Below are 9,184 nucleotides of genomic sequence, written 5' to 3'. Positions count from 1 at the left end.
GAAAGCTTTGGATTCCAACTTTGGATCAAATGGATATAAGTTTTTTTTGTTTGTTTTTTTAACAGAAATTTTAATTACGTTTTATTGAAAACTGCACTGAACGCTAAATGTCCACCTTTACAATAAACAAATACAGTAACGATAAACTCACACTAAAACAAAGCATACTTTTGATAGCCATTATTTTTCTGTTTGGGACAGCTTTAAAGTTTTTCTTTTGTCACAAAAACAGGAATGTACCTATACAAAGGCTCGAAATAGGCCATCTTTAAAAACAAAAAGGCAATGATTCACAAAAGACTATGAATAGAACATGTAACTAGCTGATAAAAACTAGAAATTAATGTAATAAGTTTAGATGTAAGGAGCTTCAATTTAGAAGATTGTTAACAGGAACAATTCAAAGAAATTAGATGAGTATATGTTTTTTACCTAATTATGTCTGGGAGGAGAATGCTGTTCTGTTCATAAGAACACTTGAAGTGCATTGTTTGGCTCTTTGTTTTTTTTTTTTATTCAGAAATTATAAAGTACTTCTCTTCCCCTTTATAAACAAAGAATCAAAATGATTTGCTTGTGAGGCAAATTTTTGAATGTTTTTGAAAGTTTCATGAATGTCTAGCATATATGAACAAAAACTTATAGTGGATAAAATGCTTACATTTTCCCGGAATCTGTAAGAGCTATTCAGGACAAGAATTTACCTTGTCCTTTGTCTTGCAAACATTATCATGCAGCAGCATCACAAATTATCAGATAGACTCCAGCCATGAAAATGGGTAAGCTGGCTGCAGACTTTCACCTCCTTCCTCTCCTCCAAACACAATCCTCCAGTCCTTGCCTCAGATCTGTAGCACACCACCTGCTGTGACCTCCCCATCCTCTCTGCCCCCATCTCCAATGGATAACACAGATCTTCCTCTCCAGCCTTCCTCCCCACTCATCCTGTTACCCCAGCCCCAAACTCCAGCAAATATTCTCTAGGAAGTCACTAGCCAAGCCTGACAGAGAAGCAAGTAGGCCAGAAAAGTAATTAGGTGAGCTTCAGATACCCACTCTCCCTGCTTTCCTGTATATACAATCCCTCAGTCTCATCTCCAGTTCTGTAACAGATTGCTTGTTAATGACTTCTCCTTACCCTCTGCCCCCATTCTCAGAGGACTAAGCAGATCCTAGAAAAACATACTACTTTCTTACTTCCCTGCATGCCCTCATATCTCCCATTCTAGGCCACCCCCATTCCTAAGGGTGGGCTCCCCATGCCTAGAAACACATTTTACCAGGAGCTCCTGTTGTCTGAGGTTTCTGTCCTGCCCAGTTCTCAGAGTCGTTAAGTCCCAAAGAAATCACACAGAGGTCTACATTAATTATAAACTGATTGGCCCATTAGCTCAGGCTTCTTATTAACACTTATAACTTACATTAGCCCATTATTTTTATCTGTGTTAGCCACATGGCTCAGTACTTTTTTCAGCGGCATAGTCACATCTTGCTTCTTCTGTGTCTGGACAGGACTGCAGAGGGAGCTTCCCTCTTCCAAGAATTCTCCTGTTCTCTTTGACCTGACTCTACTTCCTATCTGGTTGTCCCGCATATACTTCCTTCCTGGCTACTGGCCAATCAGCATTTATTTAAAACATAATTGACAGAATATAGACAATTGTCCTGCACCAAGCTCCCTGTGTCTATACCTACTATGAGCCCAGAAATATTTCCTACCAAGTACCACACAGCCACCATACCCTCCTAACAACAGGGAGGACAAGAGAAACCAAGGGACAAAACACCCATCCAACAAAGACAAGAGCAATATCAGTACCTAGACTTACAATCTTCCCAAACCTAGATTCCCAGATGCCAGTGCACAAACACAATTGATAACAGCCAAGAAAGTATGACTCTACTGGAACCCAGGAACCTAACACAATAGGACCTGTGTACTCCAACATAATTGAAATACAAAACAAAGGCCTTAATGCAACATTTATGAATATGATAGAGATTCTTAAAGAGAAAATGAATAAATCCCTTAAAGAAATCTATGTAAATACAAGCAAAGAATAGAAAGAAAGAAATAAAACAATTCAAAATAAGAAAGTGAAAATAGAAGCAATAAAGAAAACCCAAAGGGAAGGAAGTCTGGAAATGAAAAAAATTAGGAACTTGAACAGGAACCCCTAAGGAAGCCACATCAACAAAACAGAAGAGATGGAAGAGAGAATCACAGGCACTAAAGACTCAAAAGAAGAAATGGATACCTCTATAAAAGAAAAAATTAAACCTAAAAATCTTCTCAGCACAAAACATCCAGGAAATCCGGGCATTAGTAAAAGACCAAATCTATGAATAATAGGAATAGAATGAGAAGAAACCCAGGTCAAAGGAAATGATTTTATTTTCAACAAAATCATGGGAAAAAATTTCCCTCACTTAAAGAAGGGGGTGCCTATCAAGGTAAAAGAAAATTAAAGAATACCAAATAGACTGCACCAGAAAAAAATCCCCAAAGTCTATAATAATAAAAATACCAGGGGGCTGGAGAGATGGCTCCGTGGTTAAGAGCATTGCCTGCTCTTCCGAAGGTCCTGAGTTCAATTCCTGGCAACCACATGGTGGCTCACAACCATCTGTAATGAGGTCTGGTGCCCTTTTCTGGCCTGCAGACATACACACAGACAGAATATTGTATACATAATAAATAAATAAATAAATAAATAAATAAATATTAAAAAATACCAGATGTACAGAACAAAGAAAGAATATTAAAAGCTGTAAATGAATACGACTAAGTAACACATGAAGCCATAGCTATTAGAGTAACACCTTACTTCTCAATGGAGATGCCAAAAGCCAGGAGGTCCTGGTTAGATGGTCTATAAACCCTAAGAGACCACAGGTGTCAGCCCAGACTACTATACCCAGCAAAATTTTTCACTCACAATAGATGGAGAAAATAAGACATTCTTTAATAAAACCAAATTTAAGCAATATCTATCTACAAATGCAGCCCTACAGAAGATACTAGAAGGAAAACTCCAACCTAAAGAACTTAACTACAACCAAGAAAACACAGAAATAAATAATATTAGCTCAGCAAATTGAAAGAGGGGAAATATACACACACAGACATACCATCACCACCACGAACAACAAAAACAACAAGAACAAAATGACAGGAATCAACAAACACTGCTCATTGACATCTCTCAACATCAGTAGTCTCAATTCCCTAATAAAATGACACATTTTATTAACAGAATGGAAGCAAAAATAGGATCCATTCTTTGGTTGCATCCAAGAAACACACCTTAACATCAAGTATAGACATCATCTCAGAGTAAAAGAATGGAAGATATTCTGAGCAAATAGACCTAAGAAGCATGCTGGCATAGCCATTTTAGTAGACAAAGTAGACTTCAAAACAAAACTAATCAAAGGGGATAGGGCAAGAGATACTCATCAAAGAAAAAAATTTTACCAAAATGATATTTCAATCTTAACATCTATACCCCAAACATAAATGTACCCACTTTTAAAAAAGAAGCCCTACTATAGCTTAAATCACAGATTGACCCTCATATAATCACTGATACTGGGAGACCTCAATACCTCATACTCACTGATAGACAGGTCATTCAGACAAAAACTAAACAGAGAAATGCTGGAGCTAGATGGTGTTTTAAACCAAATGTTTATACCTGATATTGAAAGAACATTTCACCCAAACACAAAAGAATATTCCTTCTTCTCAGTGCCTCATGAAACTTTCATCAAAACTAACCTCATACTTGGACACAAAGCAAGTCTCAACAGAGTCAAGAAAATTGAAATAACTCCTGTATCTTATAAGACCACTACAGATTAAATTTGGATATCAACAACAGCAGAAACAACAGAAAGCTTATGAAATCATGGAAATTGAACAACTGTTCACTGAATAAAAAATGGGTCAAGCTAAGGATTAGAAAAGAAATTAAAGACTTTCTACAATTAAATGAAAGTGAATACACAGCAAACCCAACCTGATGGACACAATGAGAGTGATTCTTAGAGCCAAGTTCACAGCACTAAACACCTACATAAAAATTGGAGACATCTGCAGGACTGCTTCTGTGGAAGCAGATCCAAGCCAGTGACCTCCATGGGACCAGACCTGAGTCAGTGACCTCTGCTGGAGCAGGTACAAGGGAGTGACCTCCAAGGGGGTAGGTCTGAGTCAGCAACTTCTGTGGGACCAAACCCTAGCCAGCAACCTCTATGGGAGCAGGCCCAAGTGAGCAACCTCGGCAGGACCAGGTCCAGGGCTGCAACCTCTGCAGGAGCAGACCCAAGTCAGGGATAGCAGCAGGAGCAGGCCCAAGCCAGAGTCCTCTGCAGGAGCATGCCCCAGCCAGCAACCTCCATAAGACCAGGATCTAGGGAACAATCTCTGCAGACCCAGGCCCAAGCCAGCAACCTCTGCGGATGCATGCCTGAGATAGGGACACCTGCATATGCAGACCAAAACCTCTGCAGCAACAGATCCAAGCTAGCAACCTCCATGGAAGCAAGTCTGACCAATGGCAGGGATTGCAGTGTGACCTCTGAGAGTGCTGAGTGACCTCCAGGAACACCGATTGACCTCCAGCTGGACTGGAGCCATGGTCCCAAATCCACCACAAGGAACAACCATCTGAGCTTTGATCCACTGGCACCTGGAAGAGGGATCACCAGAGACATGACCCCAACTACACCATTCAGAGGAAAAGATGGGTAGACAAGTCAGAACACACTCAACACCACAAAGAGCAACATGACACCAACAAAAACTAGTGGCTCTAAAACAACAAGACTTAAACATGCCAATACAGATGAAACAAAAGAAAATGACCTAAAAAAATAACTGTAGGAAAGTGTTTGAGGCTCTCAAAGAGGAAATGAAATTTTCTTTCAAAGAAATGGAGAAAAAGACAAACAAAAAAATGGGAAAAAACCCAGCAAATTTCCTTAAAGAAAACCAAAAAGCAATCAAATAGGTGAAAGAAATGATTAAAGACTTGAATACCAGAATAGAGACAATAAAGGAAACACAAACCGAGGGAATCCTGGAAACAAAAATATGAAAAAAAAAAAAGATCAGGAACCACAAGTGCAAGCATAAACAGCAGGACACAAGAGATGGAAGAGAGAATCTCAAGCATTGAAGATACAATAGAGGAATTAAACTCATCAGTCAAAGAAAATGTTAAGTCCAACAGAAGCTAAACACAAACTATTCAGGAAATATGAGACACTATGAAAAGAGAAAACCTAAGAATAATAGAGATAGAAGGAGAAGAAGTCCATATCCAAAGCACAGAAAATATTTCAACAAAATCATAGAAGAAAACTTTTCCAACCTAAATAAAGATATAAATATGACTCTACAAGAAGCTTACAAAACACCAAAAAACCACCCTTGCCACATAATAATCAAAACACTAAACATACAGAATAAAGAAAAATATTAAGAGCTGCAAAGGAAAAATGTCAAGTAACATATAAAGACAGACCTATCAGAAATACACCTGACTTCTCAATGGAAACAATGAAAGCCAGAAGGTCCTGGTCAAGCCTTATGTAGATGTTAAGAGACCACAGATGCCAGCCCAGACTACTATACCCAGAAAAACTTTCAATCATCATAGATGGATTAAACAAGATATTCCATGACAGAACCATATTTAACCAATACCTAGACACAAACCCAGCCCTACACAAAGTGCTAGAAGGAAAACTTCAACCCACAAAAGTTAGCTATATCCATAAAGACCCAGGCAATGGATGATCTTGCAGCAGCAAATCCCAAAGGGAAAAATGCTCACCTGAATCATTAATGAGTCAGAAATAAATAAAGGAAGAAATTAAAGACTTTCTAAAATTCAACAAAAATGGCCACACAACGTACACAAATTTATGGGACACAATGAAAACAGTGTTAAGAGAAGAAAGTTCATAGCACTAAATGCCTACATAAGAAATTGGAAAAATCCCACACTAGTTAGTTAAAAGAACATTTGAAAACTTTAGAACAAAAAGAAGCAAACTCACCCAGGAGGATGAGAAGGCAGGAAATAATCCAATCAGGAGCTGAAATCCACAAAATAGAAACAAGAAAACAATAAAAAGAATCAATGAGACCAAGAGTTGGTTCTTTGAGAAAAACAATAAAATAGACAAACCTTTATCTGAACTAGTCAAAAAAAAAGAGAAGGAATATCCAAATTAACAAAATCAGGAATGAAAAGGGGGACATAACAACAGACATAAAGGAAATCCAGAAAATCATCAGGTCATACTTTGGAAACCTGTACTCCACAAAGTTGGAAAACTTAAAGGAAATGGACACTTTTTTGGATAAATATCTCTTACCAAAATTAAATCAAGACCAGATAAACAAATTAAATAGACCTATAATTGCTAAAGAAATAGACAGTCAATCAGAGTCTCCCAACCAAAAAAAGTCCAGAATCAGATGGTTTCAGTGCAGAATTCTACAAGATTTTCAAAGAAGATCTAATAAATAATACCAATACTCCTTAAATTATTCCACACAATAGAAACAGAAGGAACATGGCCAAACTCTTCTTATGAGACTACAATTACCCTGATACCCAAACTACATGAAGACATTACTAAGAAAGAGAATTACAGTCCAATCTCCCTCATGAGCATTAATGCAAAAAATATTCAATAAAATACTGGGAAACAAAATCCAAGAACATATCAGAAAAATGATCTACCATGACCTAGTAGGCTTCATCCCAGAGATGCAGGGATAGTTCTACATATGAAAATCTGTCAATGTAATCGACTATATCAACAAACTAAAAAAGAAACCACATGATCATCTCCTTTGATGCTGAAAAAGCCTTTGACAAAATACAACATCCCTTGATAATAAAAGTCTTGGAGAGAGTAGGGATACAAAGAACATACCTAAACACAATAAAGGCAATATACAGAAAGCCAACAGTCAACATCAAACTAAATGAAGAAAAACTCAAAGTGATTCCACTGAAATCAGGAACAAGACAAGATCATCCACTCTGACTGTATATATTCTGTATAGTTCTTGAGGTTTTAGCAAGAGCAATAAGACAACAAAAGGAGATCAAGGGGATACAAATCAGAAAAAAAGAAGTCAAATTCTCACTATTTGCTAAAGATATGATAGTTTACCTAAGCAACCCCAAAAATTCTCCAAGGAACTGCTACAACTCATAAACACCTTCAGTAATGTAGCAGGACATAAGATTAACTCATAAAATCAGTATCCCTCCTTTACACAGATGATAAATCGGTTGAGAAAGAAATCAGAGAAACATCATCCTTCACAATAGCCACAAATAACATAAAATATATTGGGGTATCTCTAATCAAACAAGTGAAAGGCCTGTATGGCATGAACTTTAAGCCTTTGAAGAAAGAAATACCAGAAAATGGAAGGATCTCCCTTGCTCGTGGATTGGGAGGATCAACATAGTAAAAATGGCAATTCTACCAAAAGCAATCTATAGATTCAATGCAATCCCCATCAAGGTCCTAACAAAATTCTTTGCAGATCTTGAGAGGACAATAATGAACTTTATATGGAAAAACAAGAAACCCAGGATAGCCAAAACAATCTTATACAATAAAGAAACTTCTGGAGGCATTACCATCCCTGAAAGAAATTGAAGATGACACCAGAAAATGGAAAGATCTCCCATGGTCTTGGGTAGGTAGAATTAACATAGTAAAAATGGCAATCTTACCAAAAAATAATCTACAGACTCAATGCAATATCCATCAAAAATTCAAGCAAAATTCTTCACAAACCTTAAAAGAATAATATTCAACTTCATATGGAAAAGAAAAAAACCCAGGATAGCCAAAACAATTCTGTACAATAAAGGAACTTCTGGGGCATCACAATCCTTGACTTCAAACTCTACAGAGCTATAGCACTGAAAATAGCCTTTTATTGGCATAAAAACAGACAGAAGTACCAATGGAACTGAATCGAAAACCTAGATATCAATCCATATATCTACAAACACAGGATTTTTGACAAAGAAACAAAAAGTACAAAATGGAAAAAATAAAGCATATTTAACAAATGGTGCTGGCATAACTGGATATCAACATGTAGAAGAATAAAAGTAGATTCATATCTATCGCCATGCATAAAACTCAAGTCAAGACAGGCTCCAAAGCTACAGAGAAACCCTGTCTCGAAAAAACCAAAAAAAAAAAAAAAAAAAAAAAAAAAAACTCAAGTCAAATGGATCAAAGAACTCAACATAGAACCAACCACACTGAACATTATAGAAGAGAAAGTGGGAAATACACTTGAATGCATTTGCACAAAAGACAACTTCCTAAATATAACCCCAGTAGCACAGACACTGAGAAAAATAATAAATGGGACCTTCTGAAAGTAAAGCTTCTGTAAAGGAAAAAAACACAGTCAACAAGACAAAATCACAGCCTACAGAACAGAAAAAGATCTTCACCAACCCCACATCAGATAGAGAGTTGAACTCTAAGATATACAAAGAATTCAAGAAATTAGTCATCAAAAGAACATATAATCCAATTGTAAGAATGGGGTACAGACCTAAACAGAGAACTCTCAACAAAGGAATATAAAATGGCTGAAAGACACTTAAGGAAATGTTCAACATCCTTAGCCATCAGAGAAGTGCAAATCAAAACAACTCTGAGACTCCATCTTACACCTGTAAGAGTGGCCAAGATCAAAAACATTGATGACAACTTATGCTGGAGAGGATGTGAGGTAAAGGGAACACTTCTCCACTGCTGGTGGGAGTGCAAACTGATACAGCCACTTTGGAAATCAGTATGTCGATTTTTAGAAAATTAGGAAACAACCCAGCAATATCACTTTTGGGTATATACCCAAAGGGTACTCAATCATACCATAAGGATATATGCTCAACTATGTTTATAGCAGCATTATTTGTCATAACCAGAACCTGGAAACAACCTAAATGCCCCCAAACAAAGAATGAATAAAGAAGATGTAGTATATTTTCACAATGGAGCACTACATAGCAAAAAATAAATAAAATAATAATGATGTCTTGAAATTTGTGGACAAATGGATGGATTTTGAAAACATGTTAAGTGAGGTAACCCAGAAAGATAAATATAATATGTA

Source organism: Arvicola amphibius, chromosome 6, assembly GCF_903992535.2.
Source record: "Arvicola amphibius chromosome 6, mArvAmp1.2, whole genome shotgun sequence".
NCBI classification, from domain to species: domain Eukaryota; kingdom Metazoa; phylum Chordata; class Mammalia; order Rodentia; family Cricetidae; genus Arvicola; species Arvicola amphibius.
Note: the sequence above shows the minus strand (reverse complement) of the source record.